The following is a 27431-nucleotide window of genomic DNA, read 5'->3' as shown; positions in this document are numbered from 1 at the left end:
TATCTCAGATCTTCTGCATAACTTGCTCAGCTTCTATCTCAGCACTTCCTGCTTTACTTTGCATTTTTATGTGATGGAAATGACTTCTTTCCTTAAACCTCATGAACCAACGTCTGCTAGCTTCCAACTTTTCTTCTATGGATTCTTCACCTCCTCTGCCTTCCTAGAATTGTAGAAAGTTATGGTCTCCTTCTGAACTAGACTTTGGTTTAGGGGAATGTTGTGGCTGGTTTATTCTTTTACCCGGGAGGCTCAAACAGTCTCTGTATCAGCAATAAGGCTGTTCTGCCTTCTTTTCATTCTTGCATTCATTGATGAATAGCACTTTTTATTTCCTTCAATAACTTTTTTTTTCCTCTTACAACCTTGCTAAGTGTTTGGCGTAAGAGCCCTGGCTCTCAGGTTATGTCGGCTTTCAATATACTTTTATCACTAAGTTTAATAATTTCTTTTCTAGCTTTTGATTTAAAATGAGAGACATGTGACTCTCCCTTTTTTTTTTTTTTTTTGACACTTAGAAGACCTTTCATTGTTGGGTTATTACATGGCCTAATTTCAATATTGTTATGTCTCAGAGGAGAGGGAAGTCTGAGGGAGGATGGGAGATGGGGGAACAGCCAGTGAGTAGAGCAGTCGTAATCCACACAGCATTTATTAAATTTGTTGTCTTATTTGGGTGTGGTTTGTAGTGCCCCAGAACATTGACAACTGCAATATCAAAGATCATTCATCACAGATAATGTCATAACACACAGAAAAATTATTTAAAAGTTTCAAATATTGAAATAATTACCAAAATGTGAAACAGAGACAGAAAGAAAACACATGCTATTGAAAAATAGTACCAATAAACTAACTCTATACATAGTTACTACCAAAAATCTACAGCATCTGCAAAGCACAATAAAAAGTGAAGTGCAATCAAATGTGGTGTATCTATAGAACAGCATCATGGACCTTGTCATTCAAAACCAAGATCAAAAGGTTTTTTTTACAATTTGTCTTTTAATTTCTTTAGCCTTTGATGGAGAAAATTACAAATTATTATTTAAAAACATTAAATAAATAAAGCTAGGGAGAAAGAAAACTCTATACTGTAAATACTATATGACTTTCCCCAAAGTTACCAGTAGATTCAGTGCCATTTTGAACATAATACCAGCAGGTCTCTTGCCACTAGTGGATAGGAATAGACTGATGTCCAAATTAACATTGAAATATAAAGATCATGAAATACTATAAAAAAAAGAAGAAAAACTTAGAGAATATGTTTAGAAGAATAAAAATAGTAGATATTAAGATATAAAATTGCAGAAATTAAGATATTATAGTATTAACAAAAGGACAGCTTTATTATTCAATAAAAGTGAACCAGAGTCCAGGAACATACTAACATATACACAGAACCCCAAGTTTGACAAAGATGTTATTGCAAAGTGACAGGAAAGCATAGCCTTTTTAAATATATGGTCCTTAGGAGGTTATGTGTGCTTAAAATGAAATCTGGAACCCTACACCCACAAATCAATTCAAGGTGGATTGTGCAATCATATATAAACAAATTTTCTAACAGAGAGCTTCATGACCTTGATATAGGAAAAGGTAGTACCAACAGAACTCCGAAAGCACTAACCTTAATGGTAATATTTTAATGTTGGTCTACATGAAAATTCTGTTTATCAAAACACACCAACAGGAAAGTTGACTGAGCAAATGACAAAATAGGAGAGCCTATTAGAATCCCTGTAACTTACCAAAATATCCTACATAGATTATAGAGAAATGAATGAGAAAAAGAAATACACACAATAGAAAAAAATGCATACACATTTAACAAGAATTTCAACAAAGATGATATTCAACTGGCAAATAAACATATAAAAAATTGTTCATTTTTAATGTAAACTGAAACCCCACCAGAATGGCTAAAATGGAAACAACTGATAATATCAATTGGTGAAAATGTGAAGTAACCCAATTCTCATGCTTGCTAGGGATTAGGGGTATATTTTGGTAAAACTGTGGAAAGTTTTCACCATCCATACTGAAGCATATGCATGTTGTATGACCCAACAATTTCATTTCTTTGCTAGTTTACAAAATTGTTTGCATATATATAGCAAAAACGATGTACAAAAATATCCATCCCAATTTTTAAAAAAGCTCCCCCAAACTGCAAACTACCAAACATGTCGATTAAAAAAAGAATGGATAAATACATTGCAGAGTATTTTATACAATAGAAGAAACTGTGAGAGAAAATTATCTATAATAATGCATAACAAAATGTTTGAATTTATCAAACATAATTTTGAGCCACAGAAATCAGACACAAAAGATTGCATTTTGTACTATTGCATTCATATAAACACAAAACAGACAAAACTATGATCTTAGAAGTTTGGCTGGTGGATAGTGACCAGGAGGGGGTGCAAGAAATGCTTCTGGGGACTGAAATCTTTTAATTTTTGGTCTCAGTGCTAGTTACTTTTTTACTTCACTTTGTGAAAATCCACCAACCTGTATACACTTACGATTTATGCATTTTTCAGTATATGAAATTCAAAAATAAAATAGTTAATCTCATTTTTCTAACATACCACATAAATATCAGTTGGATTCACACTTTTTCATCCTGCTTTTATTGTCTTACTTAAGTTTCTCTTCAAAATTGTGGTGGCTTGACAACTGGTCTCCCTCTACTCAGAGCTGTCCCCATGCAAATACCTACAAAAAGCTGTTTAATGGCAAATATAATCACCCCAGTGGTCTATTTAAAACTCTGTAGAAACTACCTACTTATAAAACCTGCTATTCAAGCTTCTTGCTGACACATCTCTTATTATATCTATTTGCCTGAAACTTCATGTATAGCTAACACTCATTTTCTTCTGTGTATTCTCTGTGTACAGTAGGAATTGTCATATATTGTTGTGGAATGTTCAATGGCTTATACTAAGCCGACAGCTGAAACCAGTTCTGCATGGTTCTGCAACTCATATTTTTCCATACATTACAATGCCTACCACTGCATATATAGAGATTAACTTTCATGTTATGGAATCAGTGTTCTTTAACTTAATAATGTTTACCTTGAAAGAACAAGATTTAAAAAAAAGAAAAAAACAAGCAAAGCTATTATAATTCATTTTAGTGCTTTTCGCCATCTCACAGTGCACTTAAAATAGCAGAAACTTTAACCTTGTCTTTAATCCTGAGAGCAAATAATAGGCCACGGGGCAAAAAAATTAGCAGGGAAGGAGAAAAACATAATCATATTAACTTTTTTTAAATTAGAGTAACAGTAGTGGTGAGGTAGATTAGAGAAGTCAAGGCTGGAAGTAAAAGGAATAATTATTCTATATAATTAATATAGGAAAACCCACTATTAGCTTAAAGACAAACTAAATAATTAATAAAGCCATATCTCATTTTATTCTGCCTTATTGTGCTTCCCTGATATTGCATGTTTTTAAAAATTGAAAATTTGAGGCATCCCTATGTCAAGTAAGTCCATTATTGCCATTTTTTAAAAGCATGTGCTCACTTTATGTCTCTGCCACATTTGGGTAATTCTTCAAACTTTGTCATAATTACAACATCTATGCATATAATTATTATCTCTTCTGATAATCTGTGATCCATAATATTTGATGTTACTATTGTAATTACTTTGATCCACAACCATAAAAGATGGCATTCAACTCAATAAATGTGTATATTCTAACTGCTCTGCTGACCAACTGGTGTCCTATTTCTCTACCTCTCCTCAAGCCTCCATATTCCCTGAGACACAACAATACTGAAATTAAGCCAATTAATAGCCTGACAACGGTCTCTAAGTGTTTAAGTGAAAGGAAGAGTCACATGTCTGTCACTTTCAATCAAATGCTAGAAATCATTACACTTAGTGAGGAAGGCATATCAAAAGCCAAGAGGCTGAAAATTATGCCTCTTGCTCCAGTTAGTAAAGTTTTAAATGAAAAAAAAAATGTTATTGGAGAAAATTAAAAGTACTACTCCAGTGAACATATGAGTAATAAGAAAGGAAAATGGCCTTACTGATGATATGGAGAAAATTTGAGGGGTATGAGTAAAAGAACAAACCAGCCACAACAAAAGCAACCAATATTATCTTAAGCCAAAGGCTAATTCAGAGCAAAGCTCTAATTCATTTCAATTCTGTGAAACCCAAGAGAAGTAAGAACGCTCCAAAAGAAACGTGGAATATTAGTGAAAGTTGATTCATTGAAATTTAAGAAACCATCTTGAGACAAGGAACAGAGGACTCCAGCCACCTCTGGGTGGGGTGTTCTGCCCAGAAACATCACTCTGGTAACACAGTGAAGTAGTAGGGGACTCTAGGAGCCAACAAGGAGGAGGTCAGGAGCAGTGAAAGACTGGCACAGAAGGTGAGTAACTGAATATGGGCAGAGGCTGGCTGGACCTTCTGCAGAGAGCTAGAGATAGGGAAAGCTTTTCCTGCAGTTTTTTTGTTTGTTTGTTTGTTTGTGTTGACTTGGGTGCTCACCAGAGCTGTCTTGAAAGAGCTTAAGTGACCAAGTGAACTTGAACAGCACCCAATGGCCATGACTGAATCACTGGGTGGGGTGGCACTCCCACTGGCTCGGCTACTAGCAGGGCTTCGTCATTGTGGGAGAACATCAAGGGAGGAACAGCCTGCAGAGTCCTGGTGCAAGGCTAGTTTGGGATGGGTTATGTGGTTCCCACAACCCTGGAAAAGTGATTTTGTGGCCTAGGGGCACTATTTGGAAGTTTGAGGTGTATCTCCTAACAATTCTGGCAAGAGTTTCAAGCTCACAACCTCACAATCCTGTGGGGATGGAATGCTAGCAAAGCAACCAAGCCATGATTGAAGAGCAAATAAATCAAGAAGATGGGGCCAGGTCTCCTTGGGAACTAGATAGTGGCTTCCTGCCCTCATCTAATACAGCAAAATCAGCCTGCATGCACTGCATCTTCAAACACCACAGCACTACGTGGGGTCCAGGAAATATACCACATTATACACCTTTTCCTCTTTTTTCCTATCTTCTTGGAGCACCAACTGAAGTTCAGGCTTATACAGGAATTTATTGCAATATATACATACATATAGATAGATAGATACACATCTTATCTCAGGTTTTTTTCTTAGGCCTTATTTTTTGTTTTTGTGGGGAGGGTATTTTATTTTTTCATTTTTACTTTCTTCAATACCAAGGGCTACATTTTTGCTATAGTTTTTCTGTCCTTTTTATTATTTCTTTTCTATTTCTCCACTTTTTACTCTCCTTTGGTAAAGATTTTCATACTTTTCTCAACTTTCCCACAAAAATTTCACAAATAACTAAGCTATTCCTTTTTTACACCTATGTAATTTTATTTTTAATTTTCTTAATCCATTTTATTATTATTATTATTTCTTTTTTTCTAATCTGTTTTATTCTATTTCACTCTGTATTCTATTTATGGAACAGAGCCTCATTGTGAGGTGTCATGGCACTGGTCTGGATCAAGGTGGCCTTGAGCCCCTAAATTAGGATGTCCTTCTAGCTGCTAATTTTTCTCCTATATTTGGTGGAGATGGGGTCTTGCTTTTGCTGAAGCTGGTAAGGAGCTCCTGACCTCAAGGACCCCAACATCCTACCTCTCCAGAGTCTGGGAATTGTAGGTGTGGGTACAGCACCTTGCCAAACATCACCATTTCTTTAGTCTCTCTCTTTCTGTCCTTTTTCACTCCTTTTTAAAATATTCTCCTTTTACCCACCCCTTTTTTACTCTTTGTCTTTTTCTTTCATTTCTACTATCTTGATCTTTTGCCTTCTCTTCCCTATGGCATTAAACCAAAAGGGTGCTTTAACATCTAAACACAGAGACAAGCTAATTTTGTGAGAAGCTTCTTCTGGTGAGAAGAAAAAGTAGTAGGAAAAGAAAGTGAACAAGAAGAAAACACACATGAGGAAGAACCAACAAAAAATTCTGGCAACATGAACAACCAGAACAGAGCAAGTGCTCCAAGAGGTCATGAGTTAGTTACCACAGAGGATTCCACCCATTAAAAAATAATGAAAATGACAAAAAGGAAATTTAAAATATGGATGGCAAAAACAATGAAGGGAATTGAAGAAATGTGAAAAATTGACAAACTGAAATCCAAAAATAAACTCAAATAATGAATGAAAGAAATGAAGAAATGAGAAATGATACATTGATGCTTAAAGAATTGAAGGAGTCAATCAGGGAACTTAAAGATGTAGTAGAAAGGATCAATAACAGATTAGAACATGAAGAAGAAAGAATCTCAGAGGTAGAGGATAAGGCTCTTGAGATAATAGTGGCATTTATAGAGGCAAAGGAATAAAAGAGAAATGACAGAGTGATTGCATAGAGAATGATGGGACTTCACAGGAACAAACATTAACAAATGGGACTTAATTAAACAGAAAAGCTTCTGAACAGGTAAAAATACTATAATTAAATCAAACAGACAACATATAGAATGGGAAGAAATATCTGCAGGATACCAATCTGACAAAGGATTGATAACTAGAATTTATAGAGAACTCAAATTAATTAACAAAAAAAGAGCAAACAATACCATTTATCACTGGCCATGAGACATAAACAGAACATTCTCTGGGGAAGATTGATGAATAGGTAACAACACATGAAAAAAATGTTCATTGTCCCTAATCATGAGAGAAATGCAAATCAAAACCACCCTAAGATATCACCTAAACCCACTGAGAATAGCCCACAACACAGAGTGGGAAAGGTGAAGACTGCTGGTGTGAATGTGGAAAGAAGGGAACACATTTACACTTCTGATGGGATTGTAAACTAACACAGCATCTTTGGAAAGAAGTATAGAGAATCCTCAAAGAATTCAATTAGATATCTCATTTGATTCTACAATTCCATTGCTAGGCTTCTACTCAGAAGAAAAAAATTATTTTATTAAAGGACATTTGCACTGGATTCTTTATTGCAGCTCAATTTACAATCACCAAAAATGTGGAAGCAACCTAAATGTCCATCAACCCAGGAATTAATTAATAAACTGTGGTGTGATGTATATACATATATATGTATATACACACACACATTCATACCATGGATTACTATTCAGCTACAAAAAGATGGAGACTTTACATCTTTTGTATTAACCCGAATGCAGTTGAAGCATATACTTCTTAGTAAAATATCACAAGAATGGAAAAGCAACCATCCAATGTACCCAATACTAATATGAATTCAGTAGATGATCTAATACATGCTCACACAAAAGGAAAACTCAATTCAATTCAAGTTGGAGACATGGGGAAGGGGGGAGGGGGAGAGGAAGGGAGGTTAGGGGAGAAGGGAGGAGGGGGGATTGGTGTGCTCCCATTTAAAGGACAAAATGTAAGGGTATATGGCAAAATTTTGGAATGTGGGACACAACTGCAACAGGGACTCTACCTAAAAAATGCAAACATTGTTACATAACTGTACTCTCACATTAATCTGAAATTTAAAAAATGAAAAAAATGAAAAGAAGTTATCTCTATCACATAATAGTGTAAAGTGAGGCAGGAAGTGTTAATATAGAAGCTGCAGCAAGTTATGCAGAACATCAAAGGTAATTGATGGCTACCCCTAAACAACAGATTTTCAATGTATATGAACATATCTATAGAAAAGTAGTCAATGTCTGGCTTCAAAGCTTCAAATGATAGGCTGAATTTCTTTGCAAGGATAATGTAGCTGGTGACTTTAAGCTGATTATTCTGAAAATCATATTGCCCTTAAAAATTAGGCTGAATCATCTATTTACAAGATGGTTTTCTAAATGTTTTAAACCTACTATGAAGACCTACTGCTTGGAAAAAAGATTCCTTTCAAAATATTGGTGTTTGCTGACAAAGCACCTAGTCATGCCCAAGCTCTGATGGAGATATACAAGGAGATTAATATTGTTTTCATGCCTAGTAATCCAAAATCCATTCTGCAGCCCATGGATCAACAAGTAATTTCAACTTTCAAATCTTATTATTTAAAAAATATATTTCATAAAATTACAGCTGTCAGAGACAGCAATCCCCTAGAGCTGTCATAGACAGCAATGAGTGTTGGAAAAGTAAATTGAAAACCTTTGGGAAAGAATACACCATCTTTACTAACATTAAGAAAATTTGTAACTCATTGGAGGAGGCACAAAAAAGCAACATTAATAAGAGTTTAGAAGGTGTTGCTTCCAGCCCTCATGAATGACTTTTGTCACAAAATCCTATAACTTCTCTTAATTCCCCTTATCAAGCACATATTCAACATTAAGAAATCTAACCTTTTTATTTTCCAAACCTTGCATTCCAATGGGCCTACTGACATGACTTAGTCTCGTGACTCTTGCCAAGGAACTATCTCAGAAGAAGAATGCAGTTTCTACATTCCTAAAAGTTCATCCCTCCAACATAGCCATAAAAATTCCCATAAAAAGCCCAGCCCAGAACTCTTTGGAGAGATTAATTTGTAAGGGCTACTCTCATCCCTTTGTTTGGCTGCCCAATGATTATTAATGATCCCAACTGTATTTTTATAAGTAAACAACTTATAAAATGTACAAAATTTTTTTAATGAGTCAGGAACACACTAAATCTTCTGTGGTTATATTGTTAGTGGAATTAGCAGTAATTATCATTTTTATGCTTAAAAATACATTTTAAATTATCAACAAAAAAATTATTTCTCATTCGATTTGTACATATATGTAAAATATATCTATTTGCACAATACTTGGATCAGCAAGGGTCCGTGATGATGAATGAAAATGAAGACAAAAATTAGAATCAGAAGAGAAAATTATAAAGAAAACCAGTAAACTTAAAAGAAAAATGTGTACATGCAGTAGTATAGATCACTCTGAAAAACATAGTGTTAGACAAAAGAGGCAGAAATGAATTTAGATTCTGTTTATCCAGAAACATACTAGATGATTTACAGTGTTAGGAATCAGTAATTGGTCTACTGAAGAAGTGGGAGGTAGTAAGAAAAAAAATAAACAGAAAAGAGGCACAAGAAAATGCTCTGGGTTAATGGAAATTATTGAGATATTGTTTGGAAGGGGATGACCAGGAATATCCAATTTTTAGTAGAACACTTAATAAATTTATCTTTCCAGTTCTTGAATCTGGGTTAGCCTGATTTGCTTTGCCAATAGAGTTAGGTAGAACTGACTTTGTGCTAGGTCTTAGCCTTGACCCCAGGGCACTGCACCTGTCTTTTCTTTCTGATAACCCTGTGGCTGTCATCTAAACAAACCCGGATTAGTCTTTTGGACAGGGAACAATCACTGATGGAGAACCTAGTTTATGCAACCTTCCAAATAGTGGCCATCCTAGGCTAGACAGCTCTCAGTCAACTTCCAGCGCACCGTACACACCTGATTCTTACTGAGACCAGAACTGTACAGAAGAGCAGACTAGTGAGCAATAATAAATGCTTATTATTCTAAGTCACTGAGTTCTGTTTGTGCCATTGTATAGCAATTGCCACTTATGAGCCCACAATTTAATGACTTCCCATTTTGTTTTGAAGAATAAATTGGCTGAAGGACTTAAAAGAGCATATAAAATTGAAAAATACTACGAAATATAACACACTGATCAGACAAATGCCTCTTTTACATTTTCTTCTGGGCAAAAAAAGGGACTAAGGAAAATAATCATAAAATGTTAGAGCTATATTTGAGATCTGATATTCAGAGATCACACATGTATTTTATATCTTATCCAAAATCCCATTGAATAGTGATAACTTCTTGAATGGTAAGCTCTAAAAGATTGTTCAGTTATATCTACATTCACGAGAAAAAAAAATGAATTGCCAATGCTTGAATTTGGCATAGAATACACAAGTTTTGTGGTGTTATCCAATTTCCTCATTTGGTTATATGAAACTGATATTTGGAGAGAGATGGTCTTGGAAAAGACATTTGGAAAAATCAGTAACAGATAAAAGTGTTTAACTCATGTCTTTTGAGTAAGCCAATCCAAATACTACCATGACCATATGTCATTTTGAAACATTGCAACCCAGGCAATGGTTTCTACCTAATAATTTTTGAAAATAATCATTCCTTGCAGAGGGCAGAGACAAGATGGCTGACTGAAGCCAGCTTTCCACAGAGGCTTCTGTCCAGAAGGAGAGTTAAAGGACAGAAATTTAGCAAGTAACCTGGTGCATTAGAGCTGCACCAAGAGAGAAGGTTAAAGAATGCACATCAACCCTGCTGAGGTGAGCTGAGACCCAAAGGATACAAACAAAAGGTACAAAATCCCTCACTAAGCAGATGGGAGTCCCCTTCCCCATGAGAATGGCTCACAGTACCCCACAAACAAACGAGCAGAGTTCAAAAGTCCTCCCACTGTAATCCACAGGAGAGACCCTCTAAAAAATGGATCTGCCTCCCCTACTAGGGTTCCATGGCACCCTCCTGCCAGGCATCAAACTGTGTAAAACTGTATATATTCTCTACCTACAATTCTGAGCACCCAGCACTCTCCTCCACTCTTACACTGAGGTCTGAAGGCCTGTCCCCCAGGAGTCCAGATTCTTGGGTGATTTCTTGAGGGGTGTGGACAGGACCTGGACTGAAGCTGGTCAGTGCTGATTCTGTGTCACGGAAGTGAGGAGAGGACGGTCGGCTGAGAGGGTACCACATCGGAGTGGCGGTGCCCCGAGGCGCAGAGCAGCAACCATTTTTGGCAACAATAGGGCTCACCCCTGGATATTTCAAAGCCACACTCCCTGTCTCCCTGGGCAACCAGAGGAGGCCAGGCATCTTCTCAGGTGGCAACCACCATGGAACACATCTGGGATGGAAACGCAGGCTCTATGAGTAAAGGGCTTGCCTGAGGCAGTACCAGACTGGGTGGAACTGGGGACTAGAAAACACATGCACAGAGCCAGGAAATTCCCAGGGCAGGGCTGACCCAGAGGACCACTTTACTGAGCCTAACATACACCTGATGCCCAGGGAACCATCAGCTTAAACAAAGGAGGGCAGGCATATGCTGGATCTGAAAAGTAACCGTGCTGCGAATACAAACCACACCTGAGACTGTACAGCAGCACAGACAGGACCTAAGGCACAGGTTCTGGGAACTCAAAACAGCTTCTCTTCTGCAGGGGAATTTAGCAGGGACAGAAACAAATTCCCACAAAGTTGTTCTGTTCTGTCAGTAACATCAATCAGGGGCAGGCTTGAACTGAGTGAATAGCCCCATGCTCCCGAGGTTGTCAGGCCTCAACTCCCCCTGCTGGATAGAGGCAGAGAACAGCTGCCTGGCTGAGCAGACATAGATCACCTTGTGATTCAGGCAGGTGCAAACCCCTGGAGTATCTGCTCATTGGAGACAACTGGGTCACAGCCCTGCAGGTTTATCAGTGACTGGGTGTGACATAGGTGCAAGGTGGGGAAGGAGGCATCAACCTTCCCTAACTAATCCATTTGCTGGGTGGGTCCTCCTGACTTCACGGAGCAACAGAGCAAGTCATATCTGAGTTGTCACCAGACCCCTGAGATACAGTTGCCAGAGACCTTTTAAACTCTCCCACCTGAGACAGGTGCTGACTGAGACAATTGATTGGAACCTTTTGAACTGAGCCAGTCACCCGAGGACTATCCAAGTGGTGCCCTAGGGGGTGTCGTTGTAGGAAGATTTGATTTTTCTTTTCCAATTGTTACCTGTGGGGGGCAGGGTGACTTAATTGCTGGTATTTCTCCATAGCTGAGACTTCAACCAAGAGTAACTGTATCACTATGGTCAAACAGAGACCAGCTGAAAACAAGACAGAACCACTTAGCCCCACCACACCAAACAGGTCCCCAGTTTCTCAGTCCGTAGCACTGTACAGGTCCTTGACAAAGCTCCAGGGGAAAGGTCAAATGGTGTAAAATAATCATGGGGCAGAATCAGCGGTAGAACTCTGGTAACATGAATAACCAGAATAGATCAACCCCCCCAAGGAAAGATATGGCAGATGTAACTGAAAATCCCATTCATAAACACCTGGCTGTGATATCAGAAATTGAATTCAATATTTGGATTGCAAACAAGATTAATAAAGTGGAGGAAAATTTGGAATTAGAAATTCAAGGAGCAATTCCAAAGTTGAAATTAGGAATTCGAGAAGAAATTCAAAAGTTGTCTCAAGATTTCAACTAATTTAAAGACAAAATCACCAAAGATTTTGACACACTGAAGTAAGAATTTGCAGCCCTCAAAGATCTGAAAAATACAGTAGAATCCCTCAGTAACACAGTGGAGCAAGCAGAAGAAAGGGTTTCTGACATTGAAGACAAAGCTTTTGAATGCTTACAAACTCTCAAAGAGGAAGAGAAATGGAGAGCAAAAGAGAATCATTCTCTCAGAGAGCTCTGGGATAATTCTAAGAAGGCTAATATCTGCCTCATTGGAATCCCTGAATTAGATGAAGTGGATTCACAACGCACAGAGGCTCTTCTCCATGAAATTATGAAAGAGAATTTTCCAGCCATTCCAAGAGATTCTGAAATTCATATAGCAGACAGTTCCAGAACCACAGCACGACTCAATCTGCATAAGACATGCCCAGGCACATCATAATTAACTTTACTGAAGTTAATATGAAGGAGAAAATTCTGAAAGCAGCCAGACATAAGAAATTCATTACCTACAAAGGAAAGAATGTTAGAATGACTGCATATCTCTCTGCTGAAACTTTTCAAGCCAGAAGAGGGTGGTCATCGACATTTAATCTCCTAAAGCAAAATAACTTTCAATCCCAGATCCTGTATCCAACTAAACTGAGTTTCATTTATGATGGAGAAATTAAACACTTTAATGACATTCATATGATGAAGAAATTTGCCATAACCAAACCAGCTCTTCAGAATATTCTCAGACCTATCTTCCATAATGACCACCCCCATCCTCTACCACAAAAGTTAACTCACTCAGAAACTTTTGATCAAACTCCAACTTCCACAGTTGCAAAAGGATTAAAAATGTCCACTTCACTTCCAAAAAACTTGATACCCCAAATTTTACCAGACTTATCAATATTCTCCATTAATGTGAATGGCTTACTGTGCTCTAAAGAGGCACAGTTTGGCTGACTGGATACAAAAATTCAGGCCAGATATTTGCTGCATATAAGAATCACATTTTACCTAAAAAGATAAATATACACTCAGGGTGAAAAGATGGTCTTGAATATTTCAGGCAAATAGTAATCAGAAAAAGCAGGTGTTGCAATTCTATTTGGAGATACAATAGGCTTTAAACCAACAAAAGTAAGGAAAGATAAGAATGGTCACTTCATATTTGTTAAGGGTAATACTCAATATGAGGAGATTACATTATTAATATTTATGCACCCAAACAGAATGCGCCAGAATTTGTAAGAGAAAATCTAATAGACATGAGCAACTTGATTTCTTTTAGCTCTATAATAGTCACAGATTTCAACACTCCTTTGGCATTGTTGGATAGATCATCCAAGAAGAAGCTGAGCAAAGAAATGTTAGATTTAAACCTAACCATTCAACATTTGCATTTAGCAGACATCTACAGAACATTTCATCCCCAAAAACTGAATACACATACTTCTCATCAGCCCACGGAACATACCTCAAAATTTATCACATCTTAAGTCACAAGTTTAACCTCAGTAATTTAAAGGAATAGGAATTATTCCTTGCATCTTCTCAGACAAACATGGAATAAAAGTTGAACTCAGGAACAACAGGAATCTGCATACACATACAAAAACATAGAAGTTAAATAACCTATGCTGAATGATAGCTGTGTCATAAATGAGATTAAGAAGGAAATTGCCAAATTTTTGGAACAAAACAACAATGAAGAAATGAATTATCAGAACCTCTGGGATACTGCAAAGGCAGTCATGAGAGGGAAAGTTACAGCACTGTAAGCCTTCCCCAAGAGAACGGAAAGGGAGGAAGTTAACAACTAAATGGGACATCTCAAGCAACTGGAAAAGGAAGAATATTCTAACCCAAAACCCAGTAGAAAAAAAGAAATAACCAAAATAATAGCAGAATTAAATGAAATTAAAAACCACAAAATTATGCAACAGATCAATGAATCAAAAAGTTGGTTTTTTGAAAAGGTCAATAAAATAGAAAAACCTTTGGCTAACCTAACCAGGAAAAAAAGAATAAAATCATTAATTTCATCAATCAGAAATGACAAAGATGAAATATCAACAGACTCCCGAGAAATTCAAAAAATCTTTAATGAATATTACAAGAAAATTTATCCTCAGAAATATGAAAATCTAAAGGAGATTGACCAATACTTGGAACTACATCATCTTCCAAGACTTAGCCAGAATCAATGGAAATGTTGAACAGGCCTATATCAAGGCCTGAAATAGCATCAACCATACAAAATCTCCCTAAAAAGAAAAGCCTGGGACCAGATGGCTTCATGTCAGAATTCTACCAAACTTTTAAAGAGGAATTAGTACCTATATTACTCAACCTGTTCCAAAATGTAGAAAAAGAAGGAAGACTACCCAACACGTTCTGTGAAGCAAACATCACCCAGATCTCCAAACCAGGAAAAGATCCAACAAGAAAAAAACATATATATATATAGACCAATATCACTAATGAATATAGATGCAAAAATATTCACAAAGATCCTAACAAACAGAATCCAGCAACACATCTAACAAATTACACATGATGACAAAGATGGTTTTATCCCAAGGTCTCAAGGCTGGTTCAATATACATAAATCTATAAGTATTATTCAGCACATAAACAAATTAAAAAACAAAGACCGTATGATTCTCTCAATTGATGCAGAAAAAGCTTTTGATAATATCCAGCATCCCTTCATGATCAGAACACTTAAGAAAATTGGTATAGAAGGGACAGTTCTTAAACTGATAGAGGCCCTCTACAGCAAACTTACAGCCAATATTGTACTGAATGGAGTTAAACTGAAATAATTTCCACTCAGATTAGGAACCAGACATGGCTGCCCATTGTCTCCATTGCTTTTTAACATTGTAATGGAAGTTTTAGCCATCGCAATTAGGGAAGAAAAGACCATCAAGGGTATCCATATAATTATGGTCAGAAGAGATCAAACTTTCACTCTTCGCAGATCATATGATTGTATATCTGCAAAATACCAGTGATTCTACTACAAAACTCTTAGAAGTGACCAAGGAATACAGCAGCGTCTCAGATTACAAAATCCACATTTGTAAATTCATAGCCTTTATATATTCCAACAATAGTCATGCTGAAAAAACAGTTAAGGACTCTATTCCATTCACAGTAGTGACAAAGAAGATGAAATATCTGGGAGTTTATCTAACAAAGGACCTGAAAGATCTCTATAAAGAGAACTATGAAACTCTAAAAAAAGAAATAGCTGAAAATGTTAACAAATGGAAAAACATACCATGCTCATGGCTGTGAAGAATCAACATTGTTAAAATGTCCATATTATCCAAAGAAATATACAATTTTAATGCAATCCCTATTAATACTCCACTATCATACTTTAAAGATCTTGAAAAAATAATACTTCGTTTTATATGGAATCAGAAAAAAACCTTGAATGGCCAAGACATTACTCAGAAATAAAAACAAAGCAGGAGGAATCACGCTACCAGATTTCTGACTATACTACAAATTCATAGTAATCAAAAGAGCATGGTACTGGCAGAGAAACAGAGAGGTAGATGTCTGGAAAAAAACAGAGAACCAAGAGATGAACCCAGGTACTTACCATTATTTGATCTTTGACAAGCCAATTAAAAAAATTCAGTGGGGAAAAGATTCCCTATTTAACAAATGGTGCTGGGTGAACTGGCTAGCAAACTGTAGAAGACTGAAACTGGACCCACACCTTTCACCATTAACTAAGATAGACTCTCACTGGATTAAAGATTTAAAATTAAGACATGAAACAATAAAAATACTAGAAGAGAGTGCAGGGAAAACTCTTGAAGATATTGGTCTGGGTGTGTATTTCATGAGGAGGACCCCCCGGGCAATTGAAGCAGCTTCAAAAATACACTACTGGGACCTGATCAAACTAAAAAGCTTCTGAACAACCAAGAACACAGTAAGTAAAGCAAGAAGACAGCCCTCAAAATGGGAGAAGATATTTGCAGGTTATGTGTCCGACAAGGGTATAATAACCAGAATCAACAGAGAACTCAAACATGTAAACAAGAAAAGAACAGTGATCCCATTGCAGGCTTGGCAAGGGACTTGAAGAGGAACTTCTCTGAAGAAGACAGGCGCACGGCCTACAGACATATGAAAAATGCTCAATATCCTTAATTATCAGAGAAATGCAAATCAAAACTACTTTGAGATATCATCTAACTCCTGTAAGATTAGCCCATATCACAAAATCCCAAGACCAGAGATGTTGGCATGGATGTGGAGAAAAGGGAACACTTCTACACTGCTGGTGGGAATGCAAGTTAATACATTCCTTTTGGAAAGATGTTTGGAGAACACTTAGAGATCTAAAAATCGATCTGCCATTCAATCCTATAATTCCTCTACTAGGCATATAACCAAAAGACCAAAAATCACATTATTACAAATATATTTGTACCAGAATGTTTATTGCAGCCCAATTCATAATTGCTAAGTCATGGAAAAAGCCCAAGTACCTATCAATACATGAATGGATTAATAAATTGTGGTATATGTACACCATGAAATATTATGCAGCCTCAAAGAAAGATGGAGGCTTTACCTCTTTCATGTTTACATGGATGGAGCTGGAACATATTCTTCTTAGTAAAGTATCTGAAGTATGGTAGAAAATGTATCCAATGTACTCAGCCCTAGTATGAAACTAATTTATGGCTTTCATGTGAAAGGTATAACCCAGTTATAACCTAAGAATATGGGAAAGGGGGAGAGGAAGTGGTTGAAGCAGGGAGGATGGGTGGAGGTTGGGTTTTTAGTGGGATTACACTTGTGGTGCATCTTACAAGGGTACATGTGAAACTTAGTAAATGTAGAATATAAATGTCTTAAGACAATAACTAAGAAAATGCCAGGGAGTCTATGTTAACCAGTGTGATGAAAATGTGTGAAATGGTCTATAAAACCAGTGTATGGTGCCCTATGATCGCATTAATGTACACAGCTATGATTTAATAAAAAAAAATACTTCAGAAACTATATCATTGAATAAAAAATATTATTGATGTTAAAAAAAGAATCATTCCTTGCATATAATAGATATTATTGCTAAAACATCAGAAGTTTTATTATGTGATCAACCAGCTCCCCTGGGTCCTCTAACCTCTATTTTTTAAGCCTATGATAGGAAAAAAAGAAAATAAGACAAGCAGAGATATCTTATAGTAGAGCACTGATACTATGGCCCATTTCTGAGAACCATTGACCCAGAACTTACCATGGTCAAAACATTTGTTATTAAGTCCATTCTTATCTCTGAAAAATTCACTTATAGAAAACACTGTGTCATCCCAATGTCCTGGCTGCTGGGTGATTCAAGTTTTTCCCTTGTGGCTAGTAAAGTCCAAGGCAAGCAGAAAGGAGAGGGACTCCTAGAAAATCACTGACTCTGCTATAGCTGTAAACCAAGAAGGGGCTCAAAAGAAAATTTAGTCAGAAAAGTCTAACTGATTTTAGGTGAAAAAGTTTTATATTTGGCAGGCGAAGCCAATTTTACACATGTTCTTTGTGATGTCCTTAAAAGATAAACAACAGAAATTGGTCTAGTTTGGCCACAAGCCAGCTGGATCCCAGAACACACCATCTCATTTCCTCTGAGTATGAATAAATTTTCCATTAGGGGTGATCAGATATACCGATGAGGCTCCCGAATCCAGATCAGATTGACTCTGAGGTAAAACATTTAGGTATATTATTCTCATCTGCCCATTTAATCATAGATGAGAAAGATCAGGCCTTCCTGCCCTGTCACACAGACTCACACTGGGATAGCCTCATTTATCAAAGTTATAGATTTCAGATATGAAGATGTCAAAGGGAATTTGCAGGCTCCTTGGCAGAAGCCATTTGTACACTGCACCTTGTGGTCTGCCAATAGGTGACAGATGTGTCCAGTTTCTAGGCCTGGCATCTTCTCTTGTTCTGGCTTGGGCTCCAGCAGGTGTCAGGCACTTCTTCAATGTGATGAAGTGGAAAAACTATTGGCTTGAAATCAAATAGACGTGGATTTAATTCTGGCTCTGACAAACTGCTTGACTTTGCTCAAGTGTGTTCACCTCATGAAACTTCAGTTCATCATTTGCATAATGTGGAAAATACTACACAAGGGTGCCATAACATTGATGAATTACTGTAAGCAATGCAAGTAAGTCATGTATATGTATAAGAAGAATGTCTATCCTATATTGTCTGCTCAGTAATGTCAGTGCTCTTCCATCTGGAAGGTGAACAGTGCTCCTCTCCATCATTGCTCTCATCAATAGACAGAATAATATTCAACAAATGAGAATAAAACAGCTATCTCTGTTTATAACATCAATACTTTTAGTTGAACTTGGAATGTTTTTAATTTTCATCTTCCTGAATCCCTTAGTAACTATAAAAATCAATTGGATGGGGTTTAACCTTAAACTATAATTGGCTAGAGTGCTAACCTCAATTATGTGATCTGTAGCCAAGGCGCTGACTCTTACTAAACACTAGAGTTGCTAATTTATGAAAACATTATATATGCTTTTGGGTTAAATCAGAAATAATCTTATATTTTCCAGGGTAGGGAAGCAATCTCAGAAATAGAAGTTTGCGTAAATAAAGAAAATTCTGTCCATTAGCAATCTCCTATATGCTTTGATTAAAAAATACCAGAATTTATACTGTCATATAGTTTCACATTGTGATAGTCTCATTCATCAAAGTTATAGATTTGGGAAATGAAGGTCTGACAGTTTTCGCAGGATCCTCAGGAGAAGCCATTTTTGTGTTGTTAGTCTTACATACACAATTGTAAAAAAACACCCTAGTCCAGCTGAAGAGATGCTAGGCTAGCATCCTGGCAACCCTTGGCCCAGTTGGTACCAAAAATCTTTCCATACCTCCTATAGAACTCCCCCAATCCCTGTCCAGAGTTGTTTTTTGTTTGTTTTGTTTTGTTTTGTTTTTTGAGACTGAGTCTCACTCTGTTGCCCTGGGATAGAGTAAAGAGGCATCATCACAGCTCACTGCAATCTCAAACTTCTGGGCTCAACGGATTCTCCTACCTGAGCCTCCAAAGTAACTGAGACTACAGGCATGTGCCATTACACCTGGCTAATTTTTTCTATTTTTTGTAGAGAGAGGGTGTTGCTCTGGCTGGTCTGCAAAGAAATGCTGACCTCAGAAAGCCTCTCAGCTTGACCTCTCAGAGTGCCAGGATCATAGGAATGAGCCACCTCTCCAGCCAACTTTTCTTATGTACTCTCTTTAGTACCACAGAGTCACAAACAAGAAAGGGTGATTTTGACCATAAAAAGTCAGGCTAGTTGAGGGGGTGGAGACAAGATGGCTGACTAAAGCCAGCTTTCCACAGAAGCTCCCATCCAGAAGGAGAGTTAAAGGACAGAAATTTAGCAAGTAACCTGGTGGATTTGAGGTGCACCAAGAGAGAAGGTTGAAGAATGCACATCAACTCCACTAAGGCAAGCTGTAACCACAAGGATACAAACAAAAGTACAAAATCCATCACCAAGAGGATGGGAGTCTCCTCCCCCATGAGAACGGCCCGGAGTGCCCCACAAACAAATGGGCAGAGTTCAAAGGTCCTCCCACGACACTCCATGGGAGAGATCCTCTAAAAACTGGACCTACCTCCCCCACTAGGGGTCTACAGTGTTCTCCTGCCAGGCATAAAACTGTATAAAACTGTATATATTCTCTACCTGCAACTCTGAGCTCCCAGCACTCCCCTCCACTCTCACTCTGAGGTCTGGAGGCCTGTCCCCCCAGGAGTCCAGAATCTTGGGTGATTTCTTGAGGGTTGTGGACAGTGCCTAAACTGCAGCTGGTCAGTGCTGACTCTGGGGCATGGAAGTGAGGACAGGACAGTTGGATGAGAGGGAACCACACCAGAGCAGCAGTTCCCTGAGGCACAGAGCAGCAGCCGTCTTTCAGCAACAATATGGCCAGGCATAAAACTGTATAAAACTGTATATATTCTCTACCTGCAACTCTGAGCTCCTGGTACTCCCCTCCACTCTCACTCTGAAGTCTGGAGGGCTGTGCCCCAGGAGTCCAGAATCTTGGGTGATTTCTCAAGGGGTGTGAACAGTGCCTAAACTGCAGCTGGACAGTGCTGACTCTGGGGCATGGGAGTAAGGAGAGGACAGTCGGCTGAGAGGGAACAACACCAGAGCAGCAGTTCCCTGAAGCACAGAGCAGCAGGCATCTTTTAGCAACAAAACAGCTCACTCCTGGATATTCTGAAGCCACACCCCCGCCTCACTGGGCAACCAGAGGAGGCCAAAAACCACCACGAACAGACCTGTGACGGAAACCAGGCCCATGAGTAAAGGATTTGCCTGAGGCGATACCAACCGGGTGGAGTGCAGGGACTAGAAACTCACTCTCAGACCCCAGAAGTTCCCAGGGTGGGGCTGACCCAGAGGACCATTTTACTGAGCCTAAGACGCACCTGGCCCTCAGGGGATCATCAGCCTATAGACAAAGAAAGGCAGCAGGATAGAACTGACAGACAACCAAATACAAACCTGAAGGAGCAAAGACAGGACCTGAGCACGGGCTCTGGAAACTCAAAACAGCTTCTCTTCTGCAGGGGAATTTAGCAGGAACAGAAACAAAATCCCTCAAAGTTGTTCTGTTCTGTTCTGTCAGTAACATCAATCAAGGGCGGGGCTGGAACTAAGTGAACACCCCCCAGCCTTCATCAAGAGTCCTAGGTTGTCAGGCCTCACCTCCTCTTGCTAGATGCAGAGCACAGCATCCTGGCTGAACAGAAATAGGTTTCCTTGTGATTCAGGCAGATGCAAACCCCTGGAATATCTGTTCACTACAGGCAACTGGGTCAGCCAACTGCAGGGCTATCAGTGACTGGGTATGACAGAGGTGCAAGCTGGGGAAGGAGGCATCAACCTTCCCAGACTGACCTATTTCATGGGTGGCTCCTCCTGACTCCATGCAGCCTTGGAGCAAGCAATATCAGGGTAGTCACCAGATCCCTGTGATCCAGTTCCCAGAGACCTCTTAAACTCTCACACCCAAGACAGGTGCTGACTGAGACAATTGATTTGGAATTTTTGAACTGAGCCAATCGCCTGACTACCATTCAGGTGGTGCCCTGGGTGTGTGGTTGTAGGAAGGTTTGATTTTCCTTTTCTAATTGTTGCTGTGGTGGGTGGGGTGACTTAATTGCTGGTATTTCTCCACAGCTGAGACTTCAACCCAGAGTTAACTGTTTCACTAGGGTCGAACAGAAACCAGCTGAAAACAAAACAGAACCACTTCGCCCCACCATACCAAACAGGCCCCAGTTTCTCAGGCCATAGCACTGTATGGGTCCTCGACAAAACTCCAGGGAAAAAATCAAAGGGTTTAAAACAATCATGGGGCGGAATTAGTGGAAAAACTATGGTAAAATGAATAACCAGAATAGATCAACTCCCCCAAGGAAAGATATGGCAAATGTAACTGAAGATCCCATTCATAAACAACTGGCTGAGATGTCAGAAATCGAATTCAGAATTTGGATTGCAAACAAGATTAATAAAGTGGAAGAAAATTTGGAATTAGATATTTGAGCAGCAATTCAAAAGTCAGAATTAGGAATTTGAGAAGAAATTCAAAAGTTGTCTCAAAAATTTAATGAATTTAAAAACTAAACCACCAAAGATTTAGACACACTGAAGCAAGAATTTGTAGCCCTCAAAGATCTTAAAAATACAGTAGAATCCCTCAGTAACAGAGTGGAGCACGCAGAAGAAAGGATTTATGACATTGAAGACAAAGCCTTTGAACGCTCTCAAACTCTGAAAGAGGAAGAGAAATGGAGAGCAAAAATTGATCATTCTCTCAGAGAACAATGGGATAATTCGAAAAAGGCTAATATCAGACTCATCGGAATCCCTGTAGCCTCGCTAGGCACAGAGGCCCTTCTCCATGAAATTATGAAAGAGAATTTTCCAGACATGACTAGAGATTCTGAAATTCAGATAGCACACACTTTCAGAACCCCAGCATGACTCAATCCCAATAAGACATCCCCCAGGCATATCATAATTAACTTCACTAAAGTTAATATGAAGGAGAAATTTCTCAAAGCAGCCAGATGTAAGAAAGCCATTACCTGTGAAGGGAAGAATGTTAGAATGACTGCAGATCTCTCTGCCGAAACTTTGCAATTCTATTTCAAGCCAGAAGAGGGTGGTCATCAACTTTTAATCTCCTAAAGCAAAATAACTTTCAACCCTGGATCCTGTATCCAGTATAACTGAGTTTCATTTATGATGGAGAAATTAAATGCTTTAATGACATTCATATGATGAAGAAATTTGCCATAACCAAACCAGCTCTTCAGGATATTCTCAAACCTATCTCCCATAACAACCAACCCAATCCTTTACCACAAAAGTAAACTCACTCAGAAACTTTTGATCAACATCCACAGTGGTGAAAGGATTAAAAATGTCCACTGGACTTTCAGAAAACGCAATACCCAAAATTTTACCAGACTTATCAATATTCTCCATTAATGTGAACGCCTTAAACTATCCTCTAAAGAGGCATAGGTTAGCTGACTGGATACAAAAACTCAGGCCAGATATTTATTGCATACAAGTGTCACATCTTACCTTAAAAGACAAATATAGAATTGGGGTGAAAGGATGGTCATCCATATTTCATGCAAATGGTAATCAGAAAAAAGCAGGTGTTGCAATTCTATTTGCAGATACAATAGGCTTTAAACCGACGAAAGTAAGGAAGGATAAGAATGGTCACTTCATATTTGTTAAGGGTAATATTAAATATGATGAGATTTCAATTATTAATATCTATGCACCCAACCAGAATGCACCTCAATATATAAAAGAAACTCTAACAGACATGAACAACTTGATTTCCTCCAGCTCCATAATAGCCAGAGATTTCAACACTTCTTTGGCAGTGTTGGAGCGATACTCCAATAAGAAGCTGAAAAAAAAACTTTTAGTTTAAACCTAACCATCCAACATTTGGATTTAGCAGACATCTATAGAACATTTCATCCCAACAAAAATGAATACACATACTTCTCATCAGCCCACAATACATACTCCAAAATCAATCACATCTTAGGTCACAAGTCTAACCTCAGTAAACTTAAAGGAATAGAAATTATTGCTTCCATCTTCTCAGACTACCATGGAATAAAAGTTAAACTCAGTAACAACAGGAATCTGCATACTCATACAAAAACATGGAAGTTAAATAACCTTATGTTGAATGATACCTGGATCAGAGATGAGATCAAGAAGGAAACTGCCAAATTTTGGAACAAAATGACAATGAAGACACAAATTATCAGAACCTCTGGTACCGCAAAGGCAGCCCTAAGAGGGAAATTTATAGCACTGCAAGCCTTTCTCAAGAGAACAGAAAGAGTGGAAGTTAACAACTTAATGGGACATCTCAAGCAACTGGAAAAGGAAGAACATTCCAACCCCAAACCCAGAAGAAGAAAAGAAATAACCAAAATTAGAGCAGAATTAAATGAAATTGAAAACAAAAGAATTATACAATATATCAATAAATCACAAAGTTGGTTTTTTGAAAAGGTCAATAAAATAGATAAACCTTTGGCCAACCTAATCAGGAAAAAAAAGACTAAAATCTCTAATCTCATCAATCAGATACAACAAAGACAAAATAACAACAGACTCCTCAAAAATCAAAAAAATTCTTAATGAATATTACAAGAAACTTTATTCTGAGAAATATGAAAATCTAAAGGAAATTGACCAATACTTGGAAGCACGTCACCTTCCAAGACTTAGCCAGAATCAAGTGGAAATGTTGAACAGGCCCATATCAATTTTGGAAACAGTATCAACCATACAAATCCTCCCTAAAAAGAAAAGCCCGGGACTAGATGGTTTCACATCAGAATTCTACCAAACTTTTAAAGAGGAACTAGTAACTATATTACTCAACCTGTTCCGAAAGGTAGAAAAAGAAGGAAGACTACCTAACACGTTCTATGAAGCAAACATCACCCTGATCCCCAAACCAGGGAAAGACCCAACAAGAAAAGAAAATTATAGACCAATATCACTAATGAATATAGATGCAAAAATATTCAACAAGATCCTAAAAACAGAATCCAGCAACACATCAAACAAATTATACATCATGACCAAGTCGGTTTTATCCCAGGGTCTCAAGGCTGGTTCAATATATGTAAATCTATAAATGTAATCCAGCACATAAACAAATTAAAAAACAAAGACCATATGATTCTCTCAATCGATGCAGAAAAAGCTTTTGATAATATCCAGCATCCCTTCATGATCAGAACACTTAAGAAAATAGGTATAGAAGGGACAGTTCTTAAACTGATAGAGGCCATCTACAGCAAACCCACAGCCAATATCATATTGAATGGAGTTAAATTGGAATCATTTCCACTCAGATCAGGAACCACACAAGGCTGCCCATTGTCTCCATTGCTTTTTGACATTGTAATGGAAGTATTAGCCACCAAAATTAGGGAAGAAAAGGTGATCAAGGGTATCCATATAGGGTCAGAAGAGATCAAACTTTCACTCTTCGCAGATGATATGATTGTATATCTGGAAAACACCAGGAATTCTAGTACAAAACTCTTAGAGGTGATCAAGGAATACAGCAGCGTCTCAGGTTACAAAATCAACATTCATATATTGGTAGCCTTTATATATACCAACAATAGCCAAGTTGAAAAAACAGTTAAGGACTCTATCCTATTCACAGTAGTGCCAAAGAAGATGAAATATTTGGGAGTTTATCTAACAAAGGACGTGAAATATCTCTATTAAGAGAACTATGAAACTCTAAGAAAAGAAATAGCTGAAAATGTTAACAAATGGAAAAACATACCATGCTCATGGCTGGGAAGAATCAAAATTGTTAAAAAGTCCATACTACCCAAGCAATATATAATTTTAACTCAATCCCTATTAAAATTCCATTGTCATACTTTAAAGATCTTGAAAAAACAATACTTCGTTTTATATGGAGTTAGAAAAAACCTCAAATGGCCAAGACATTACTCAGAAATAAAAACAAAGCAGGAGGAATCACGCTACCAGACCTCAGACTATACTACAAATCAATAGTGATCAAAACAGCATGGTACTGGCACAAAAACAGAGAAGTAGATGTCTCGAACAGAATAGAGAACCAAAAGATGAATCAGCTACTTACCGTTATTTGATCTTTGACAAGTCAATTAAAAACATTCAGTGGGGAAAAGATTCCCTATTTAACAAATGGTGCTGGGTGAACTGGCTGGCAACCTGCAGAAGACTGGAACTGGACCCACACCTTTCACCATTAACTAAGATAGACTCTCACTGGATTAAAGATTTAAACTTAAGACGCGAAACTATAAAATTACTAGAAGAGAGTTCAGGGAAAATCCTTGAAGAAATCGGTCTGGGCTAGTATTTCATGAGGAGGACTCCCCCCACCCCCCGGGCAATTGAAGCAGCTTCAAAAATACACTACGGGCCTGACCAAACTAAAAAGCTTCTGCACAGCTAAGAACATAGTAAGTAAAGCAAGCAAACAGCCCTCAGAATGGGAGAAGATATTTGCAGGTTATGTCTCCAACTAAGGTTTTATAACCAGAATCCATAGAGAACTCAAACGTATAAGCAAGGAAAAAACAAGTGATCCCATCGCAGGCTGGGCAAGGGACTTGAAGAGGAACTTCTCTGAAGAAGATACGTGCATGGCCTACAGACATATGAAAAAATGGTCATCGTCTTTAATCATCAGAGAAATTCAAATCAAAACTACTTTGAGATATCTTCTAACTCTAGTAAGATTAGCCCATATCATAAAATCCCAAGACCAGAGATGTTGGCGTGGATGTGGAGAAAAGGGAACACTTCTATACTGCTGGTGGCAATGCAAATTAATACATTCCTTTTGGAAAGATGTTTGGAGAACACTTAGAGATCTAAAAATCGATCTGCCATTCAATCCTATAATTCCTCTACTAGGCATATACCCAAAAGACAAAAATCACATTATAACAAAGATATTTGTACCAGAATGTTTATTGCAGCCCTATTCATAATTGCTAAGTCATGGAAAAAGCTCAAGTGCCCATCGATGCACAAATGGATTTATAAATTGTGGTATATGTACACCATGGAATATTATGCAGCCTTAAAGAAAGATGGAGACTTTACCTCTTACATGTTTACATGGATGGAGCTGGAACATATTCTTCTTAGTAAAGTATCTCAAGAATGGAAGAAAAAGTATCCAATATACTGAGCCCTACTATGAAACTAATTTATGGCTTTCACATGACTCAGTTACAACCTAAGAATAGGGGGAAGGGGGAAAGGGAGTGGAGGGAGGGTGATTGGTGGGATTACACCTGCGGTGCATCTTACAAGGGTATATGTGAAACTTAGTAAATGTGGAATGTAAATGTCTTAGCACAATAACTAAGACAATGCCAGGAAGGCTATGTTAACCGTGTGATGAAAATGTGTCAAACGGTCTATGAAACCAGTGTGTGGTGCCCCATGATCACATTAATGTACCAGCTATGATTTAATTAAAAAAAAAATCAGGCTAGTTGTAAGATTCATTGATTCCTCTTTATCTTACAATTTTGGGGTCTCAGTGAGTAAATCAATTAATTTATCTGACTTGGAGCAACCCAATTCACTTCTGAGCCTCATTTTCCTGAAATAGAAAAAAAAATATATCTTCATTATTGGACTAATTCTGAGGCCTTTTTTGAATTGTTTTCAGTTCCCTTTGCAGGGCCACCTTTTTCCTATGGGACCAATCTGTTTTCCACAAGAGCGATCACAACTCCCAGCTGTGGACAAGCAGGTAGAAGCCGACACAAAAGAGTCATTGTAAGATTCTTTCCTCTTGGCATTAGCTGGTCAGTTACAGATCAAGAAATCCCAGCTGCCAAGTTTTCAGAACCCCGACAGTCTTCCCTTTGAGACTTCACTACCTCCACTTGGTAATTTCAGACTGTGCTCTGAAATTCTGTGTTTTGATTCCACTTCTATTTTCATATAGATTGTCCACCATTCTTTTTGCTCTAAGCTCTTCAGTCAGATGGACTGTGCATGCAAACTGTTTTGAAAACTCAGAGTGCACTTCTCAGGAACAGCTGCTCTGAGTCAAGGTTGTTTCTGTTCCACAG

General features: G+C 37.9%; 1 pseudogene; it reads left to right on the top strand.

The window, feature by feature from the left end:
* The window catches only part of LOC128581047 (putative elongation factor 1-alpha-like 3), a 35832-nt pseudogene extending 8696 nt beyond the window's left edge, over positions 1-27136 (top strand).
* Positions 27137-27431: the final 295 nt, after the last annotated feature.

The sequence above is a fragment of the Nycticebus coucang genome, chromosome 3 (genome assembly GCF_027406575.1).
Source record: "Nycticebus coucang isolate mNycCou1 chromosome 3, mNycCou1.pri, whole genome shotgun sequence".
NCBI lineage: Eukaryota > Metazoa > Chordata > Mammalia > Primates > Lorisidae > Nycticebus > Nycticebus coucang.
This window is presented reverse-complemented; position numbering and strand designations above follow the sequence as displayed.